We start from the raw sequence: 20,284 nt of genomic DNA, 5'->3' as shown, positions 1-20,284 counted from the left end.
TTTCAGAGACATCTGAGCATGCTCAGTTCACCCCCCCATCGGTTGTGTAATAGGAGGCAAAACACAGAGCAGTAAGTGAGACCGACACTATAAAAAATAGACAATTTGGGCTTTTTTTGGTGGTTTTTTTTTGTTTTTACTGTTTGCAGTTTTGTTGTGACTTTCCATGGTTTTAGGTTTTTACTGTGTTTTTACCAAGTTTTGATCGTCTAACTGCTTTTTGAAGTTCAACCAGGTGTCAAAAAGCAACTGGACTGATTTAGAAAAAAAAAGCCCCAAAACTAAAACTACTGGGACCAAATTCAAATCCTTTTTTTTAAAACTTCATTTAAGTTTTTTTTTTTGTGCATATTTTATCATGTGATTTATAATTTTTTTAAATATTTTATTTGTTTTTGTACTTAATATTTTGTTGGTTTATTATTAATTTTTGTTTATTTCATTGATCCCTTTGCCTGTTTTTGTTCATTTTGTTGCTTATTTATTCTTTTTGACCATGTAACTGCTTTTGAAGTTCAACCAGGTGTAAAAAGCAGCTGCCACTGATTTAGAAAAAAAAAAGCCCCAAAACAAAAACTACTGGGCCCAAATTCAAAATCAGTGCGTTACATTGAAATAACGTGTCAGAGGTTAAAGGGTTAAACCTATATTCAGTCTCCTCTACGATCCTATGACTATGTTTTAATGCAGTTTGATGCCTTTTGGCAGACATACAAGAAGAGTATGTCATGTTTTGGCAAATGTGAGGGGTTAAAGGGCAGCTACACCAGTCAGTTCTCATTAAATGTCAATATTTTGTTGCATAAACCAGTAAAACAGAAGCAGATGTTCAATCAGACAGCATAATCCGACTGATGCCTTAAATATCTGCATCTGTACGTACATTTATAACTGCTTCTCTTCGCTTCATATTCAGTTTTCTTGAACACCAGCCGCCACTGTTTGGATGAGCATACTTTTCCCAAATATTATATCGTAGTATTATAATTAATATTCTACTGTAAAAAGGGGATTTCTGTTTCCAAATGTCCCTTTTTTTTCCTTAAAGTAAGGACGGGTCTGTATGTGTTTAAATTAAATTAAATATTCAAGTCACTCTGGTGTGTTTCTTCACTTCCATAAAGACCCGTCAGTGTTGGACAGTACACGTTTACATCTCCTCTGAACTGCTTCATGTTACAACAATAAATACCAGTGAAATGAACCCAAAACGTTTTTTTTTAAAGTGTGTGGAGGAGAACAGCTGGCTTTGCCCGTGTTTTTTTGGTAATCGATCACTTCGGCGCAGTAGTTGTCGCCTTGGTGACGTCGCTTTCTTTTCATTCTCTCGTCATCCTCTCGCGTGGCCGTTCACTCCATTTTTGATCTCTCCATCTTGGTTTTGAGGATTTCCTGGAAAAATGGAAGTTGTGTTTTAATTTATATTAAAAACGGTTGATTATGCAATCTGATTGTGTGTGAGGTGACTAAAAAGTGGATGTGAATGGTTTGTATGGATGTTTTGTGTTATACAGAAAAGTGTGTTAAAGCAAAGGAAGAAGATTTAATTTAATTATTAGTTTGTAAAAAGGGGTGGGAGTCAATAAGTTATACTTCTTCCCACACCTTTTTGAGCACAAAAATTTTTGTTTGCCCATGTTGTATGGTTCTTTGTTATCTGATGATTCTATGTGCTCGAAATAAACTACACTACTACTCCTACTATAATGTATGTGTAGAAACGTGGAGTTAAAAGTCATTACAGAGAGTATTTTACAGGAGTGATATTTGTCTTTTTTTAATGGAATTCTTCATTTTCCCACATTTCCCTGTCGTCTCCATAAACTGTAAATGCTCTGCTTGGGTCTGAATTCTTCATTCATTCAACTCCACAGGTCCATCTTCAACCCTATTTCTGACTAATGACAACAGAAAGGTGGTTTGGAGCGCTGGTCCTTTAAATGCACATGAGCCACTTCAGGCCCCGCCCCCTCCAGGTTGTCGGCTGTGCTGCTCTGTCCCGTTCAACCAACAACTGAACATTTTAGCTAAGCTCCAGGTTTGGCCATATTTTCAGTCTGGACTACAACCGCTGCTGCTGACAAACAATTTTGGAGAAATACTGGAGAAATGTTGGTCTGAAGTCTGGACCTGATATGTGCAAATGTGGAGACGGAACTAGTTATAAAACAGAACAAATTAAGAAGGAATTAAAACGAGTTGTAGAAATCCACTGGATTTGTGTCCAAATGAATATAAAGACAGTTTTGCAGCAGCTGGAGGGTTCAAATTCAAACTGTATGAACTATTAGGGTCCAAATACACAAAGAAATGAACCACAGACTAAGAAAAGTGGAAAAAAAAGTTCAAAAATTCATGGGAAAGAATGCTTCTAGGACCAAAAAGTGTTTGTTCAGGTGCTCTTTGGAAAAAGGGATTCATAAAGTAGATGACAAACTGGAAGAAAACTCCAAGGCACCTTTAACATTAAAATGACTTGATTATCATGGCATGGTCATAACTAGACCTTAACACTTCAGTGCCATGGGCCGATTAAATCGGCTTTACGAAAACAACCAGTAAAGTGCCACGGGCCGATCAGATCGGCTTGGAGAACACGCCATATTTGTGTACAACAAACCATCCACCCCCATTTCTTTTTCACATTTCGATGACGTTCTTTCTGTGTCCCCTTTGAGACCAAGCAGACGGGAATTTGAGGTCACGCGACCGAATAATATTTTTATATCTTTTTAATGTTTCTTATTCTCCGGTGTTTCATCAGAGGGAGCCCTCCATGCCGGGGGGCGGCTGTGGACTCCGGGGGCTGTGGCGCCTTCTCTCACTGGGGTCCGCTCCTTTCTGGTGGGTGGGGGTCCAGTTGGCCCTCTCCCACTAGTTGGGATGCTGGGCTGTGTTGCTGGTGCCTGGTCGCCGGGGTCGGCGGCTGCCTCCTGGTGCGGGATGGCTCCCTGAGACAGCGCCTCCTAAACTGATGTTTTACTTTTACTTGTACATTTTTGTTCTGGTCTACCCGTGCTCAGTCAGTCTTCTTAAGTATGTGTGAGCTTGTGGGTTTGCATGTATATGTGTGGTGTGTGTGTGTGTGTGTGTGTGTGTGTGTGTGCGGGTGAGTGGGTGGTGTGGGTGGGGGGCGGGGTACTGATTTTAAACTGATATGTAAAGCACTTTGTGCTACAGTTTTTATGTACGAAAAGTGCTATATAAATAAAGATTATTATTATTATTATAAATTATGCAAATTACGATCAATAATGAATCGGCTGCGTCTTGGTGCGTTTTGAATCTAATAGCCAATCGGTCGGATGTTACCGAGCGGTTTCCTGCAGGATTCTTCAAATATTATAAAAAAGACGAAATACTGAAAAACGGCCAAATTCTGTGGCACTTTTAAGGCTTATTAGCCCCTTAACTGTCTGGTGCTTAAAGAGTTAAAAAATACTTCTATGCGTTTCGGCTTCAAGCCTTGGAGAAGTGTTTTGCATGTCCTTTTTTTTTTTTTTTTTTTTGCATTTTACTGTTTTATTGCTGTTTTATATTCTCCTGTTTACTGTACGGTGTCCTTGAGTGCCAAGAAGGCACTATGAATAAAATGTATTATTATTATTATTATTATTATTATTATTATTATAAACTATTCACTGATTCAGACAGATTTTATACACATGTTGAAGCTGTAAATAGTGAATATGAGTGATTTTTGTCCGTTTATGACCTTATAATGGCTGTTTATTGCATGTGTTTACTTTTTAGCAATTGCTGCTCGGATGTTTTATGGCAAAAAGAGGGAGACTGTTGTCACGGCAACCGACGAGGAGGTACATGACAACGTTCGATAACACACTGAGGTTGAAATGTTGAATTTCAGAGTATTTCAATGAGTGACCTGTAAAGGGTTAAGCAGAAGATATACACCAGTCTTACCTCTTCTTCATCGAGGATTACAGGGAGAGCTCTGTAAAAAAAGAAAAACAAGAGGGGATTCATTCACAGATCTACCAGACCCGTGCATAGTATGTTTACTGTTTACAATATTATAACTTTATTCTCTACTTTCCCTATTATTTGCTTTTTGTGCTAAAACTTACTCATAATGAGACTTCCAAGGTCATATTTCTTTACATTTAACCTTTTCTAAGTGATTTATCACCATGTATTATAATATTATCCTCTGCAATTTGCATTTTTCAGTGGAAATCATGTATTTTCCTATATTCAATTCCACTGAATCATGTAGATGGTTCATTAAAGCTCTGAGTAAATGTAATGGTTAAAACAGACAAAAACAGAGAAAAATCACAGAAAGAGTGAGTTTTTCAGCTAAATATATCATTAACTGAACATTAAAATGAGTGTCTCCATGCACTGTCATCTGTCAAACTACTATTTGCACTAGATTGAAAAGATTTCTACTCATATTTCTATCCAAACAGTCCATTTACTACCATGAGTTTCCTTCTATGTACATTGTATATTGTTTATTCCATAAACAACCTTGAAATATTTTGTAGTGACCTACAAATTATTTCTTCTCCACATTTAACTTTCTAAGTGATTTATCACCATTGATTATATTATCCTCTGGAATTTGCATTTTTTAGTGAAAATCATGTATTTCCTTCCATTAAATTCACTGATCATGTAGATGTTCATAAAAGTTCAGAGTAAATTTAGAGGTCATTATGTCAAAATAGAGAAAACTGAAGAAACAGTCACTTTTTCAGTAAAATATATCATTAACTGAATGTAAAAACAAGCATTTTCATTCACTGTCAATAGTTGCTTTTCCATTGACCTTCAAACTGTGCAAATATAACTTACACATAAAAATTTACCTAATGGAAAAATGACAATTTCGGCCAAACTCTTGTTTTTCGATGAAAAGTTTTTGCGCTGGCAAGAGGTGGTTTTTAGGGTGTAGCGCAATTGGTATATCACGCAAAACTGCAACGGAAAGACCTTTTACTGCAACTAGAGTCACGTGAATAAAAAAAAAAACAGATATTGACAAACGTTAAAACAAGCGAAGGAGTTTTAAAACATGCGGTATATGTGGACACACCAGGAAACCCAATCATTTTTTAATTTAGTACGAGATAGAGGGGGAATATATAATAATAATGAATATATCTGTAAATCAACACCATATTTACATTTGTCTCCATGTTTATGGAATGACTTCTCGTGTCATCTCGCGATAATAAACAAATCATTGCATTTGTGATTTAATGGAAAAACCAACATTACACACTTCTGTTTTTTCGACATTAAGTAAATATCGGTAAAGTTTTGCGCAGATATCCAGTAGAAAAGCAACTATTGATCCAACTCCATGGGTTTTACTGGTGAACTAATGTTGTCGAAGATGACGGCGTTTCCACGGTAACTATGGAAATTTTATGGAAATGTAATGTTTAAATGGACTCATCCCCTCTTGTACATTTATGTCATTTGTTTGTATAATATATATTCTGTTATTAAAATGAATACAGTCATCAGTATTAATACATTTCTACTATTTTACTTACACATCTGCAACAGTTGTAGGAATGTTCTCCTCGACCCACTTCAGGTCTTCATCCTGTAAAAATGACGTACGTGTTTATATTAATTATCTGTTTACAACAACATTAACTGTGTTAAAGATGACACTAAAAACAACCCACCTCTTTACTCAACAGTTTCTGGGAACCATTAATGTCAGGTTTGGAGCCTCTCATCTTCATTCCCTCTGAAACGTAATTAAATCCAATGAGATCACATAAAAGCCATTGTTTAGTAATTAGATTTGGACATAACTGGGTTAAAATGTTCTTTTTATGCTGTTACATGATTATAAGACCAGTGGTTGTCAAAGTCCTGCACATGTGTCTTAGGTTTTGGCCTCAGTACTGAAGCGTTACACAACAAAACTAAACCCAATAGAACACTGCAGATGACAGGGAGGTGACGTATGAGCAGATCTGGACACAAATGACCTGCACATGGGGGGGGGGGGGGGGGGGGGGCGCGGCTGTCATCATATCAGGGGGAGATGGGCAGTTGAAACAAACCTGGCATAAACACAACGATCCAGTACAGACGAAAACATAACATGCTGCGCAATTTTAATCCCCTTTGGCCAAATATAGTGTAAGATTACGTTGAAAGTTCCCGCCCTATAATTTAGATTAGATTGTCTTTGGGTAAAACTTATTATATACATATTCATACATATTATATTTCTTTGCACTATTTATTATTATTGTGACTTCTAATTTTTAAACGTTATGTTTTTATCCTGGTTTTTATCCACAGACTTTTTTTTTATCTTCTTGAGCTTTTTATTGTGTTTTATTGCATCTTGTTTTTATTTATTTGATCTTATTTATTTATTTTGTTCTTTTACTTATCCATGCTGCTATACTGTTGAATGGTGGAACACGGAGCACTTTCTGTCTTGTCTTGACACTCGATCAAGTACCTGCCAAACAGGTTCAATGTATGTTTTGTTGTAATGCCAAAGGCAATCGCTATGTCTGCAAAACAAATCTACCCACGGGTATAAATAAAGTAACCTTGAACCTTGATATTCATATTTTTTTTAACTTAATTTCTATTTAGTTTTGCTCATACAAATATACAAGACATTTTACATATATTAACATATCCAATCAAACATCCCCATACGGCATACATGAAAAAAAAAGAAAAAAAAAGAAAAACTGGATATCTGCAGTAAATACTGATTACAATTAATCACAAATGAAACACGAATGACAGAAAAAAAAAAACACTTCTATGACCACTTCTGAATACTTATTGCATTAAAAGTTTAATCATGGGACTCCATCTCTTTGTAAATCTCTCTCTCTGAATTCTAAATACGTAAGTAATTTGCTCCATCTGATAGACTTCCCTCACTTTCTCAATCCAAATGTTATATGTGGGAGCTTCAGGTTTTAGTGCTGCATTTAAAGGCTGCTGTTAGTAAAATTTGCAAGAGGTATTTTCAGTTACATATTTATATTTGAAAGTACTCAGAGATTATAACTGCACTCGGCCATTGGACTTGGAAAAAGTAGGCCAAGGTCACCCATTTTTTTATAGGCTTCTGCTCCATGCCAAAGTGCATCCACAGCATAAATTAGGTGCAGATATGTCAATGCATTCTTCAGATCATGCGATTACATCGTTGAATGGACAGACAGACAGACATGACAAAACGATTATAATATCCCTCGGCCAAGGGATAAAAATGGACATAATGACTTCATATGGAACAAATAAATCACCAGAAAAGACCGTTATTCAGAGTGTTTGTGCTAATATCTGTGCAATATACAGGGTTATTCAAAAAGAATGAATCGATTTCATGACGCATTGCTTCAGTTCTCAAGCATCGTCATGGAATGAGTCAGTGACCGTTTGAAAGAAGAGTTTTCTAAGTTTTGAACGGTTAACCTCGATGACCTTAAACATTGAATAACAACAGCGATCAACTCAGTGGATGGTGATACGCTGATATGTGTCTGCGAGGAATTCTCTTATGGCATTGATGTTATCTGTGCTGCAGGTGGTGGACACATTGAACACTTGGAATACAGGAAATAACAGTTGTGAGTAGAATACTTGTGACTTGGCTGGAGTTTTCTGTTGCTTTTCCTTATTAAAATATTGCATCATGAAATTGGTTCATTCTTTTTGAATAACCCTGTAGATCCTTTTATTTATTACTGATCATGGCTTTTACTACTGATAATAGTTTTTTGTTTTTTAATCACTGAAGCATATTTCTTATACTTGACATAGTTTTTATACGTATATTTATTCTATCTTGTATATATGGTGTCTGTTTTATTGAGCCAATTGCATCAAAATTTCATTTTTAGATGTAAATTTGACAAATAAAGTCCCTCTATGTCTAATGTTAAAGATATAAGCGAGAGGAAAAGTTCTCCTGAATCTCCTCAACGGTCCAAAACTAAAAGAGGAGCCAACTACAAAAAAGAAGAAATACTTAGAGCGTGAAGTAGTTTGTAAAACACCAGCTAGTTTATCGTAAATTGCTCCTTTTTCTGATACTTAATAAGGGATGGGAATCGCGAACCAGTTCTTTTTGAGAACCGGTTCCCAGTAGCTCGATTCCTTGGAATTGTTTGCCTGCCTGCTTAACGATTCTGCTTATCGATTCCGCCTTCGTTGTGCATGTGCGATGACATCACACGTACGCTGCATTGTTTTGGTTTAGAACGTAGCCAACATGGCGTTGAGGCAGAAAACGGTCTAAAGACGACACCAGGTCCACTTACTTGGAAACACTGTCAAAGCTTCCATGTCTTTAAAAGGGTGGAATCCCTCCAGTATCCTCAAACATTTGTCCACAACATGTGATTCATTTACAGGAATGTCACGTATTTGATACTCTACTTAGCGGCGCCTTGTGAATGTAGCGGCAGAGTGAACACCGGGCCGGTTCCGGTGCGGGCAACAAATGTCGTACTCCTCAAATACAGTTTACGAAGGTAAGAAGGGAAAGGAAATGAGGTGCACAACAATGGGAGACAAGCCGAGCCGAGTCGAACCGGTTCCACGTAGTAGTAGAAATACGGCAATAGAGGAATTAGTAAAGCGTCTTTAGTTTCAATTTCACTGCACCCCCCCCGAACCGGGCCTGGCGTCATCTGTTATTATTGTACATACTGTATATGCTATATTTTCTGTGCAGATGGAAATAAAGTTAATGCAAACACACCCGTTTGTACTCTTTTATTCCCCTCAACCCAATGAGAATTGATAAGGAATCGGATCGGTAAGCCAAATCGATAATAGAATTGGATTAATTAAATTCTTAATGATTCCCATCCCTATACTTAATCTCTGTGTGTGCTCAGATATGGTCCGATCTTTCAGGTTGAAACTGTTTTGAATAGTTAACACTAGGTGTGTTTCACAGGCCGACGACATCGGCTTAAAAATGCACCTGATGTGGAAGCGTTTACACTGTTGTAATACCACTAACAACCACTAGATGCTGCTCACATAGACTTACATTAACCACTAAGTTTCCACCAGATCCAGTCACCATTAAACGAAAATATCAAATACATTAAAGTTTCTAAGATAAACCCTTTGTCAATACAGACATATTATACATTGCTAGAAAGCTCAGACTCTCCTCAATGGAGTCGATAAGTGTATTAAGGAGAAAAAACTGAAGGAGTTGGTTGTCTCAACAGATCGACACAATGATTTAGTGACTGTGTCCTCACCGAAAGCTTCATTCAACATGGGCTCCTTGGCCTCTTCCTCTTCATCATCTTCATCAATCAGAGGGGAATGGGAGAACCTGAGATATAATAGGACAGGATCATATTAGCTTCTGTATTTGGCATTTTTCTGGCAAAATCTGATATTTTCCTATATTTGATTCATTGAACATGTACATGTTGATGAAATGTTATTAGAATAGAATAGAATAGAATAGAATAGAACAGAATAAGCTTTAGTGTCATTGTACTCCATGTTACAACAGAATTAGTTCAGGATGCCCTCACCAAAGTGCAACAAATAAATAGCAATAAATATAAATATAAAAATAATAAATATAAATAATTATATCAAATTAGAGAAAACTGAAAATAATGGATTGGAATTCTATAGCGCTTTTCTAGGCACCCAAAGCGCTTTACATTATTGACCCATTATTCATTCACTCTCACATTCACACTCTGGTGGTGGTAATTTGTGCCTATGGCCCCTCTGACCACTACTGAACATTCAAATGCATTCATACACCAGTTTTGTAACGGACGACAGACGACGATGACAGACGCCACATGACGACAATAGCTTACGGCCTGTCGGCTGGTAAGCTAAAAATTAAATAAGGAAAAATATAAATAAGGACAAAATAGATAAATAAATGGTACGGAAATGAACTTATCAAGCCATTTTTATATTTCTGTATATATTTCTTAATATGGCAGGTTCAGTCCTCCATACAGTGTGATGAAAAACTTTAAAACAGCCAAATAATTAGTTGGAATGTCGGTGTCGGCACACAGTTTCCCATGGTGCATCCCTAGTTTATATGTGTATATGGTTTATTTCTGTTGATTTGACTGGTGGTGTTGACCATTGCCCTAAACCAGTCCCTGTGAACTGGGTTTTGGACTGCGGGTGGTGGTTGAACCTCTGGCTGTTGGCCGACGGCCGCTAGCAGCACCATGATGACCAGCAGAATGGTGGAGAACAGCAGACGCCAGAAGGCATCGTCCACCCACAGGTCCCTCCAACCCTGCACAAAACAACACAAACACTGGAATGAACAGGACGGTGGGGTCACGGTTTGATCTGTGTATAAACAGCAGCGAGGGAAAAGCGTCAGGGTGTAATCTGATAATCTGATGATCAATAACAGGGAACAAACTGACCGTCTGACAGTCGACCAGCTTGAAGACTTTGGTGGTCCAGATGATGAAGATGATGGAGGCTGTGGACACAAAGGTACCTCAGTGTGAAGTCTGGATCCTACAGGTGCCGTGGCTTTGTGCTCTCCGGCTCAGTGCTCATTTGTTTTTGTTTACTTTTCCTTATTTTGGTTTACCACTCCTTCCTCAGTGTTTCCTCAAACCACCTCCTATAATGTGCAATAATCCTACTAATGTGAACTATGTGCAGTAAGTTGTGCAATTATCTTCTGTTCTACAGTAAGAATGCATTATTTATTCAATATTTATTAAAATATAATTGCACTATTTTTATATGGACCTGGTTCATAGGTGTACATACTGTTAGGCCCAATCCCGGTTCACCCTTCCCCCTTGAAACGGAGTTGCAGGAGGTAGGGGATGAAACATTCCCTTATGAAATGGTCCAACCCCTCCAGACCTGTTACATCATCATCATCAGTCATCGATGCCGCTATAAACACATGCGACAACTTTGTTTCTGACAGTATTCTTCATGCCATCAGCAGCTGTAACCATCTCTGTTCCATGGGCTTTGGTCGTCTTTTTACAACTATCAACTATAAACCACAGAAACACAGTCTATAACACCTCGAAACGGCAGTAAACGGTCGATCAAATGATTAAGTTGTTTATGAAGAAAATCCGTATATTTGTGTGTTTCTTTCATCACACTGCTGCACTTTTTGGCTGTGTTTACCTCTATCTTGCCGATGATTCCAACAGAATTATGGGAAATTTCTCCTATCCCTCCATTTGTAGTGTGGTCCTAAAAAAAACAAAATCACTGTTCGAGGCCTATACAACCCTCCATCTTGGGGGGGGGGGGGTGAATTGGGATTGGGCCATAGTATTGTTTAATACTGTTTCAAACATTAGTACTATGATAGATTTAATATTGTTAATATTGCTCATATATATAATATACTGCTATATGTTCCATAGCTACATACTGCTAATATTGTTAATATGTGTCATACAGATATGTATACTGCTAATATTGTTCATACACACACACACACACTCACACACACACATATATATATATATATATATATATATATATATATATATATATATATACTGCTAATATTATTCATACATATATAAACTGTTAATATTGCTTATAGATCTATATACTGTTAACTGTTGATATTGTTCATACGTGTACAGACTGTTAATATTGTTCATACTATATATACTGTAATATTGCTCATATATTACATACTTGTCACCTTCTGTTAATACTGTAAATTCTGTCTATTTATGTTTTGTCCATTTCTATTTTTTATTCTGCTTAGCTCTACTTTGTTACATTGTAAAATTTATATTCTATTTTCTTATCTTTTTTTAGTTTTTGTAATTTTATATTCACTCTATTCTTATTTTTATAGCTCTGGTGTTTGTAAATATTGTTGCACATTCTATTCTATTCTATTCTATTCTATTCTGAACAGGATGCAATGAAACGTCTCTTTACACCAGTTGAAACCAGAATTAGACCGTGAACAGAAGGTGAGTAAACAGTGGAATCTGTATGTGTTTTATAGATGAGGCCGAGGACAGACGTGAACTATAAATACTCTTATTATTGATTGAACTCACCGACCACAGAGAAGATGAGTGTGTTGGTGAAATGCTGATACAGAGACAGTTTCACCACATTTCGGCGCAGCTTCAGGAGGCGAGTGGTTTGAGACAGACTGATGAAAATGTACATGCAAATTAAGGAAAGTACAGCATTTACAGAGGTGGTGTGCAATTAAAGACGTATGCTCTAAAGTAGTTTTAATTAAAGGCTCAAAGGTGTGACTCTGACCCTAACTTGTTCTTTTGCTTTTTCTGGAATTGTATTTATTTAGAACTGGTTTTATTTATTTTATTCTATTGTATTACTCTTTTATTGTTGCTATGTTGTAAAGTGTTGTATAAATCAAATTTATTAATTTATTATGGAGGTCGAGTGCGTGTTTTTATTATGTCACACTAATGAAAATGTGGATGCAAATTAAATAAGGTTGAGCATTTACAACTCTGTTTCTATGACAAAATGCTCCTCAAATTCTTGTTTTTGCAATTAAAGATGTATGTGATAAAGTAGTTGAATTAAGTACTTTTACTGAGGTACAATAGGAGACTAGGACTGGTGCGAGTTGTTACGTTAAGATGTTTACATGTCAAATCCTCATGAACAGGACATCTTACAGCTGTAGACATGATGTGTCCCAATATTTTTGTCCATATAGTTTGTAAACATCACTATTTCCTTTACGTTTAATGGTAGATTTTTCTTCCTCAGTGAGATGTGATGAAAGTGGATGGTTAGTTGTGGCAGAAAATTATTATTTACAGTCAGAGCATGAGAAATATTTAAGAAATTTAGAGGAAGAACATTTAAAATCATAGTCATGGATTAAAAAACAAAATCAGTGTTGAAGGAAATGAAGTAAAAACCATCTCTGAGGCATTTTGGAAACAAAGATAATAACTTAAACCAAACTAATCAATGCAATGGTATTTATCCCAATATAAAACTGTTAAAAGTTCTTTTTGATACAGGAAAGCAGGTCTGATTCCAGAGGTGTTTATATGTTTACTGTACAAACAGCCATTAAATGTATGAAAAGATGTATTTCTGTTACTGGGGTTAAATTATGGAATGACATAAATATAAACTTAAAGATGTGTAATTAATTAATGGTTTTCAAAACACTGGTTTGGAAAGATGTTTTCGAGGGATACCAGCAGGAATGATTTTTACTGTTTTGATTGGTAGAATCAAACTGGTTTTGATTTGAATGTAGACGAGGTGTACATAAGCATTTAGCTTCTGCCTGAGCCTGTTCAGTCTCAACACAATTCACAGTTGGTCGACTTAAAATCAGCCTCATTGTTTATATTTTCTGTATTATGGATGATGACTGAATAAACACAAACCTGAAACATTAGTCATTACTGTTTTGTATCCCAGACCCCTGTTAGAAAAGAAACACCTGAATTCAACGTGTCCACATACTTTTGTCCATCTAGTGAATAAATGGGGGTTTATTTGGTAAAGGATATCCACCACATGACGCAGGAGTCGATGAGGGAGAGGCTGAGATTAGCCACGAGGGCGACGGTCCCGTAAAAACCCTGCAGAAATAAGAAAGAAAACACATTTAACACTGAGAACCTGGAAAATAAAAACCATGAGAAATAATCCCTGTAGTTGTAAATGTAGAGCTGCAACCGATTAATCGATTAGGTGCTTGAAGCGAACGCAAAAATTCACAATTCGATTAATCGACTCGAATTGATTGAAGGGAAATATTCTATTGCAGTTTTCCTTAATCGAATTGTGCGTCACAATAAGCGTCTGTGTGAAACACAACAGTGGAACCAATGTTTAACAGCAGGGAAATGAAGGAAACAAACCTTTGATTCAGGAGAATTGTGATTGAATGATTTTTTTGGATCACATTGAGTCGATTAATCGGTTGCAGCTCTATGTAAATGTAATAAACTCATGTAAACAGATCCCATGTGCTCTGTGGCTCCTCCCACCGCCGTCCTTATCTGATATTTGTTTGTGTGACTCTGTGTTTTTGTGGGTTTCTGATCTGGCTGTGATCACATTTGTCATTCCAGATTAGCATCAGTCCAGTGCCTCCCAGAAACCCAATCCCTGCATAACCTCCACTCTCCAATCCAATCACATTTATTTATGCAGAGCGCCTTGAAAGATGCACCAGGCGAGACTTTCATGTAAAAACACAGCGGATGATCGGCTTCAACCAGCCGACGGCGGCGGCGGCGGCGGCCTCCACAGACGCTGTCCATCGGCTGAAAGGGCAGAGGACATTCATCTGTATCTGCAGGAGATTGATGGCTTTACACCTCACAGTTCAAATATAAATTATATACCAGACATGATTCCTGCGATTTTTCTCATCTGTTCAGCGGTGACAGGTGTCAAACATACGGCCTGCGGGCCAAAACCGGTCCACCAAAGGGTCCAATCTGGCCCGTGGGAATGCAAAGATTACACCGAATATATGAACAATGATTTTAGTTCAGGTTCCACATTCAGACCAATATGATCTAAAGAGGATCAGAACCAGTAAAAGACTAAATTACATTATGACTATGACTACATTTATAAACTATCCTTTCACAAAACAGCGAATAACCTGAAACAAGAAGATATAATGTGACTAAGGATGTAAACAATTAATTGATTATCAATTAATTTTCAATAGGAATTAGCTCGATTAAATTATTAATTGTCGGTTAATTGCCCTTTGCACGGCGGGATTTGTGGTGTCGACAGTAGGGGGCGCCGCTGCCCAAACTGGACTTTATTGCTGCAACGCCACCCCTGGGATAGCCGGTCATCAAACTGGATCATGGCGTTGATGAGTTAGAATGGCTTTATGGACATGGTGAGCAAAACACAGACCGGCCCGTTCTGTTTGTGGGAGCGGTGCACCCCCGCCTAAACACACCACAAATGCGGGGTCGGTATCGGATCGAGTGGTTTTCCCTGGAGGTTGTCTAGCCCCACGGTCATCTGGACTATCTGGTTAATGAGACAGAAGTTGAAAACATCCTCCAGGCTCTTGAACTGGGCCACAGTATGTCTCGCATTATGTCCCATGGTCACCCTGGTGGCCACGGGAAACAAGCGGCAGCGGGGGGCATCTCGTCTGAAATCTCACTCCATCACGTCAGTGATGCAAAGTCAGAAATGCCATTTCTTCTAACCTGCCCAGTCTTCAGAATCCATTTATTTTATTTCTCTGCAGAATTTATTTAGTTCTGCTCCATAAATGTCATTGTCAGTACTGGATCCAATGGTTCAATAATTAACCATTAAAAAAATATGACATGCTTTTTTCACGAAGTATAGAACAACATTTAGCTTTTATTCTTATAGATCCGAGTGAAAAAGAAATCAGTTCTCAGGGAAAATTGCTGCTTATCAATTAATGTTAATCGATCGATAAGTCAACCAATTAATGATTGATACATTAATCGATAATTTGCATCCCTAAATATGACTTATTGATCCCACTGTGGGAGAAATTTCACAGTTAACAGCAACAATAAACAACAAACAATAAACAAGTGAAGAGAAAAGAGAGTCAGAAAAAACACAAATGAGTCAAAATGAAATATAAAGAGAAAAATAAGACATTAGGTATTATTTATATAAATATAGAAATAGAAGTAAAAGTAAATATTATTTATATATTGAACATATATAATATGAACAACCTGAAATGTCTGAGAAATAAATTAAATTTGACCAGTATTCTGTCTGTTATTTAAAGTTTTTAGTGTATTTGTAGATCCACTGGGATCTGTAGGTTGTAATGAACATGTGGAATGATAAACTGAGGAATAATATTGTTGAAAATTGCACTTATTTCTCTTAATAAATGTTAGTTTTTTCACGGTTGTTCATGTTATTCACATTAGTTTATAGATGTAAACATTTTTATTATATAATTTGACTTTTTTTCACTCTAAAACAAAGATAAAACTTTGGACTTGTCATCATTTATATTATTATTTTAATGTTATTATTTTACTGGTCTGATCATATTGGTCTGAATGCGGAACCTGAACTAAAATGAGCGACAGCCCTATTTCAGGGTACTCTGGGATGCTCTAAATCTTCTTACAGAGTACTGAGCTGTGTGCAGATGACTGATGCCACTGAGTCGGATCGGTCTTTGTTTTCCAGATTAATTTGCTGAGGTGATAAAAGCAGCTTAATCAGGCTTCGCTGGGTGACTGTGGACTTAAATAGAAGTGCAAATAAGAAAAATCTGATCTAGACCAAAGATTCACAAAAAGGAGAAGCTGATTTAGAGCAGTGACATGACCCGACATAGATCGACTCATGCTGCACAAGTGGCAACTTTTGGTCTAATTTACAGTTTATTAACCCTGAGGGACCTACTTTTTCACACATAAAAACCAAATACTGTACATGTTTCTCCTGCAAACCACAACTAAAACTATATGAAACTCAATAAATGATAAACCAGAAGCACTTGGAGAGCGCAGACCTCTGCCAAGGCAGATCAGTGCCATGGATTTGGATGAAAATTTCAGGAAATGTTGATACTGGCACAAGGAATAAATGATTAAATTTTGGTGGTGATTGGGGGTGGGGGGGCCACGGGGGCCCACTGATCGGCCTTGGCAGAGGTCTGCACTCTACGAGTGCTTTTCTAGAAAAGACAGCACAGACCTCCGCCAAGGCCGATCATTGGGCCCCCCGTGGCCCCCCACCCCCGATCACTACCAAAATTTAATCATTTGTTCCTTGTGCCAGTATCAACATTTCCTGAAATTTTCATCCAAATCCGTCCATAACTTTTTGAGTTATCTTGCCCACAGACAAACAGACAGACAAACCAACGCCGACAAAAACATAACCTCCTTGGTGGAGGTAATAATGTGGTCAGTAAACATGTAAATAGCTGAATAAAAACTATGAACTACCTGAGGTTCCAGATAGACATAATTACACTGCATCTGTTTATGGTACTTAACGTCAGGGGTGTCAAACATGTGGCCCGTGGGTCTAAACTGGCCCATCAAAGGGTCCAATCCAGGATGAATTTGCAAAAATTTTTATGCGTAAGTTATATTTCCTCAATTTGAGGGTCAATGGAAAAGCGACTAATAATAGTGTATTCTTACCCCTGTTACTCTCAGGACACCTTCAACAGAAGAAAAGAGCAGGTAGAGAAGGCCGACAGCGACCAGTCGATGAACTGTGGTTCCCAGTCTGGCCTAAAAAATACAAAATAAACCCTCAATTATTCGGACAAAACAGGCTGACTGGTCTGAGTCCACAGCCCAGGTATGTGCTTAATGAATACGTATGAATGTAAATGTGTGAGTTTGGTTGTTTTAAATGCATATATGCACTTATATGTTCAAGGTTCTGTCAGGATGGACCGAACAAGATGAAATGAGGCTGATATTGTCTGGTCTGAACTTGGTATTAAACTGTACAGACTGAATGTGATGCGATAAATACAAAAGTACGTGAATTAAGATTAGATTTAGATACACACTGAATGGATCAATGGGGAACTTTAATGTGGTATGGCATCCTTTAATTTCTTATGTAGAACAGCTGACAATGCACTTCGACTCTGGATAATGTGTGCTGCGTACAAAGTGATTGGGTAATTACATAATGGAACCCGTTAATTTTTTAAATTTTTAATTTAATTTAACATTTTTGTAGCGTTTATACGTCTGTTATATGGGCTCAGTGTTTATCTTACTTCTTGTATGTTTGAAAGACTGAATATGAATAAAAATACATTGATTATGAACAAATCTGACTGATATCTTTTGTTAATATTATTAGCAGGGGCAAAAAAGACATAACTCGAAAATGGTTGCGCAATGATCCCCCAACAACTGTTGTGAATGAAATTTATGACATGGAAAGACTGACCTTCTCATTAGGACTCACTACTGATAAATGTAAAACAAATATTGGGAAAAATGGAATGTGTATGTTAATCAAGAAATCCTTGAACCTGTATAATTCTATACTAATTTGTCCTGAACCTGTCTGTATTTTGTTTGTCTGGAGTTTGAACTTGGATGGTCTAATTGTTGTGGTCTGTCTTTTGTTTATTTGTTGTTGGGTTTTTTTTTCTTTTTTGTGTGTCATAAAATGTGGAGATACACATAAAGTATAAAAAAAACAATGGTTATGCAATCAAGTACTAAAAAAATATTTTAAAAAATACATTGATCAAAAAAAAGAAGTCTGTGAACTTACTTGACTATTCCATAACCGAGGCTGACGATAAGCACCAGGATGCGAGCCAGAGACCGTTTGAGAGCAGAGAGCAGCTCCGCAAAGATCACAGCACCTTGAACTGTGGGGAAAAAAACACGTATGGCGGTGAGATAAACATCGAGAAACAGCTTAATCCTTTAACCCCTGAGACGTTATTTCTGCTGTGAATCTGCACCTGTTTCAGGTTCATTAAAGCTGCTGTGAGTATGTGCTTGTGTTCCTTTTCTTCAGCGGTTTTGTTTTAGTGTGTGTTTTAGGGTCAAAACAGTTGGAAGAACAGAAAAAGACAGAGAGGAACTGAAGTTTGACAGGTTTGGACTAAATTAGGCATTAGAGTGGTACATCAGGAAGAGATCTGGGTTTTCTGCTCCTGCCCTTCTATCCAGACTTACGAGGAGGAAGTATTTAAAATCATTTCTAAAGTTTTGGGTTTTAAAATCAACACATCATTCACTTCCCTCTTTCTTGGCCATGAACCTGATGGTCTAAGTAAGAATGACGCTTACCTCAAGGTCTTGCTGGCAGCAAGTAAAAAGACCATTACAAAATACTGGCTTAGACAGAATGTCCACTGATGACTGTCTTTACTAATATAAAACATCTCCATTTATTAGAACAGATGAGCTACACCAGTGTTTTTCAACAATGGGGTCGCCTGAAATTTCGAGTAATTGATAAATATTACCAAAAAAATGATTAATAAAACAATATACGGTGAGTTGAGAGAGACTGTCACAATACATATAATTGTGAAACTGAAGCTGAAGCGCTGTGGTACTGTTTATTTTTCAAATCCATAATAATATACATTATATAGACTAAATGTCCTCTAAAATTAACGTTTATTTTGCAATATAGTATAGCAAACTATTACAAAAAAAAACAAAAACAAATTAATTTTAGCAAAAAAATGTCTCTGTTTTGAATGTCTGGGGTCACTAGAAATTGTGATGTTAAAATGGGGTCAGGAGTTAAAAAAGGTTGGGAACCACTGACCTACACAATAAAACTGGGTGAAGAACATTGGGAAAAAATGTCACGTTTACATAACCTGTGAGACAAATTTGTAAACTATTAAGTGTAAAAATTGTGTTGTTTGTCTGAGCAATGCGATCTTTGTAACCCCCTTGACCTCATGACCTGTTCTGTTTTTTGTTTTTGAATCTGTAAAAAAAAAAAAGTTCATAAATAAGAGTTAAAAAAAAAAAAAAAAAGAGAGATTTAGGATGTTGAACATGAGCTGTGAACTGGGACACACTGAACAACAGCAAGGATTCAATTTGGTCCCAGTAGTTTAGTTTTGGGCTCTTTTTTTGTAAATCAGTCCAGCTGCTTTGTGACACCTGTTTAACTCCATAAAACAGTTCAAACTGTCAAAACTCAGTAAAAACAAAAGTAGAAAAAATAAGGGAAAATCAGCACAACACTGGAAACAACAGGAAAACAAAAAAAAAACACATGGAAAATGGTGTAAAAAATCCCAAACCATCTATTTTATAGTGAGTCCGTCTCACTCACTGTTCTGTGTTTTACCCTCCATTCCACAGGTGGTGGGGGGTGAACTGAGCATGCTCAGATGTCCTATGAAAGAACAAGGTCTATTCTATCAGAACAACAGAAGTTTTCTTATTGAGCAAACAGTTGAATTTGTATGAGTATTTAAAATAAATTATACATTCAGAACGCTCAGCACAGACACGTCAGGGTTAAAGGGGTTAAACAAGACCATTCATGGACTCCACCGACCGTAGTCTCCTTTGTACGGATGCTCTGGTACTCGGAGTAGAACACGGCTTTCTCCAACATCCCCAGGATGATGACAGCTCCAATCCAGAACTGATCCGGAGCAGGTCCCTCCAGTAACAGGCGCACCAGAAGAGCCAGAGGGCCCCGAACAGGACGTAGACGATGCACATGACCATGAAGAACTGGAGGACGGACACAACGAACACAGCCTCAGGACTGGCTTCAACTACAGCTCAGGTTTAAACAGGTCACAAAAATACAA

At 37.2% G+C, this 20,284-nt stretch overlaps 1 pseudogene; it reads right to left on the bottom strand.

Annotated features, from left to right (window-relative positions):
* Window positions 1-756: 756 nt before the first annotated feature.
* The window catches only part of LOC115414174 (transmembrane protein 87A-like), a 31,657-nt pseudogene continuing 12,129 nt past the window's right edge, over window positions 757-20,284 (bottom strand).

Source organism: Sphaeramia orbicularis, chromosome 22, assembly GCF_902148855.1.
Source record: "Sphaeramia orbicularis chromosome 22, fSphaOr1.1, whole genome shotgun sequence".
Lineage (NCBI taxonomy): Eukaryota > Metazoa > Chordata > Actinopteri > Kurtiformes > Apogonidae > Sphaeramia > Sphaeramia orbicularis.
The sequence above is the reverse complement of the archived record's forward strand: the minus strand, read 5'-3'. Positions and strand labels throughout refer to the sequence as shown.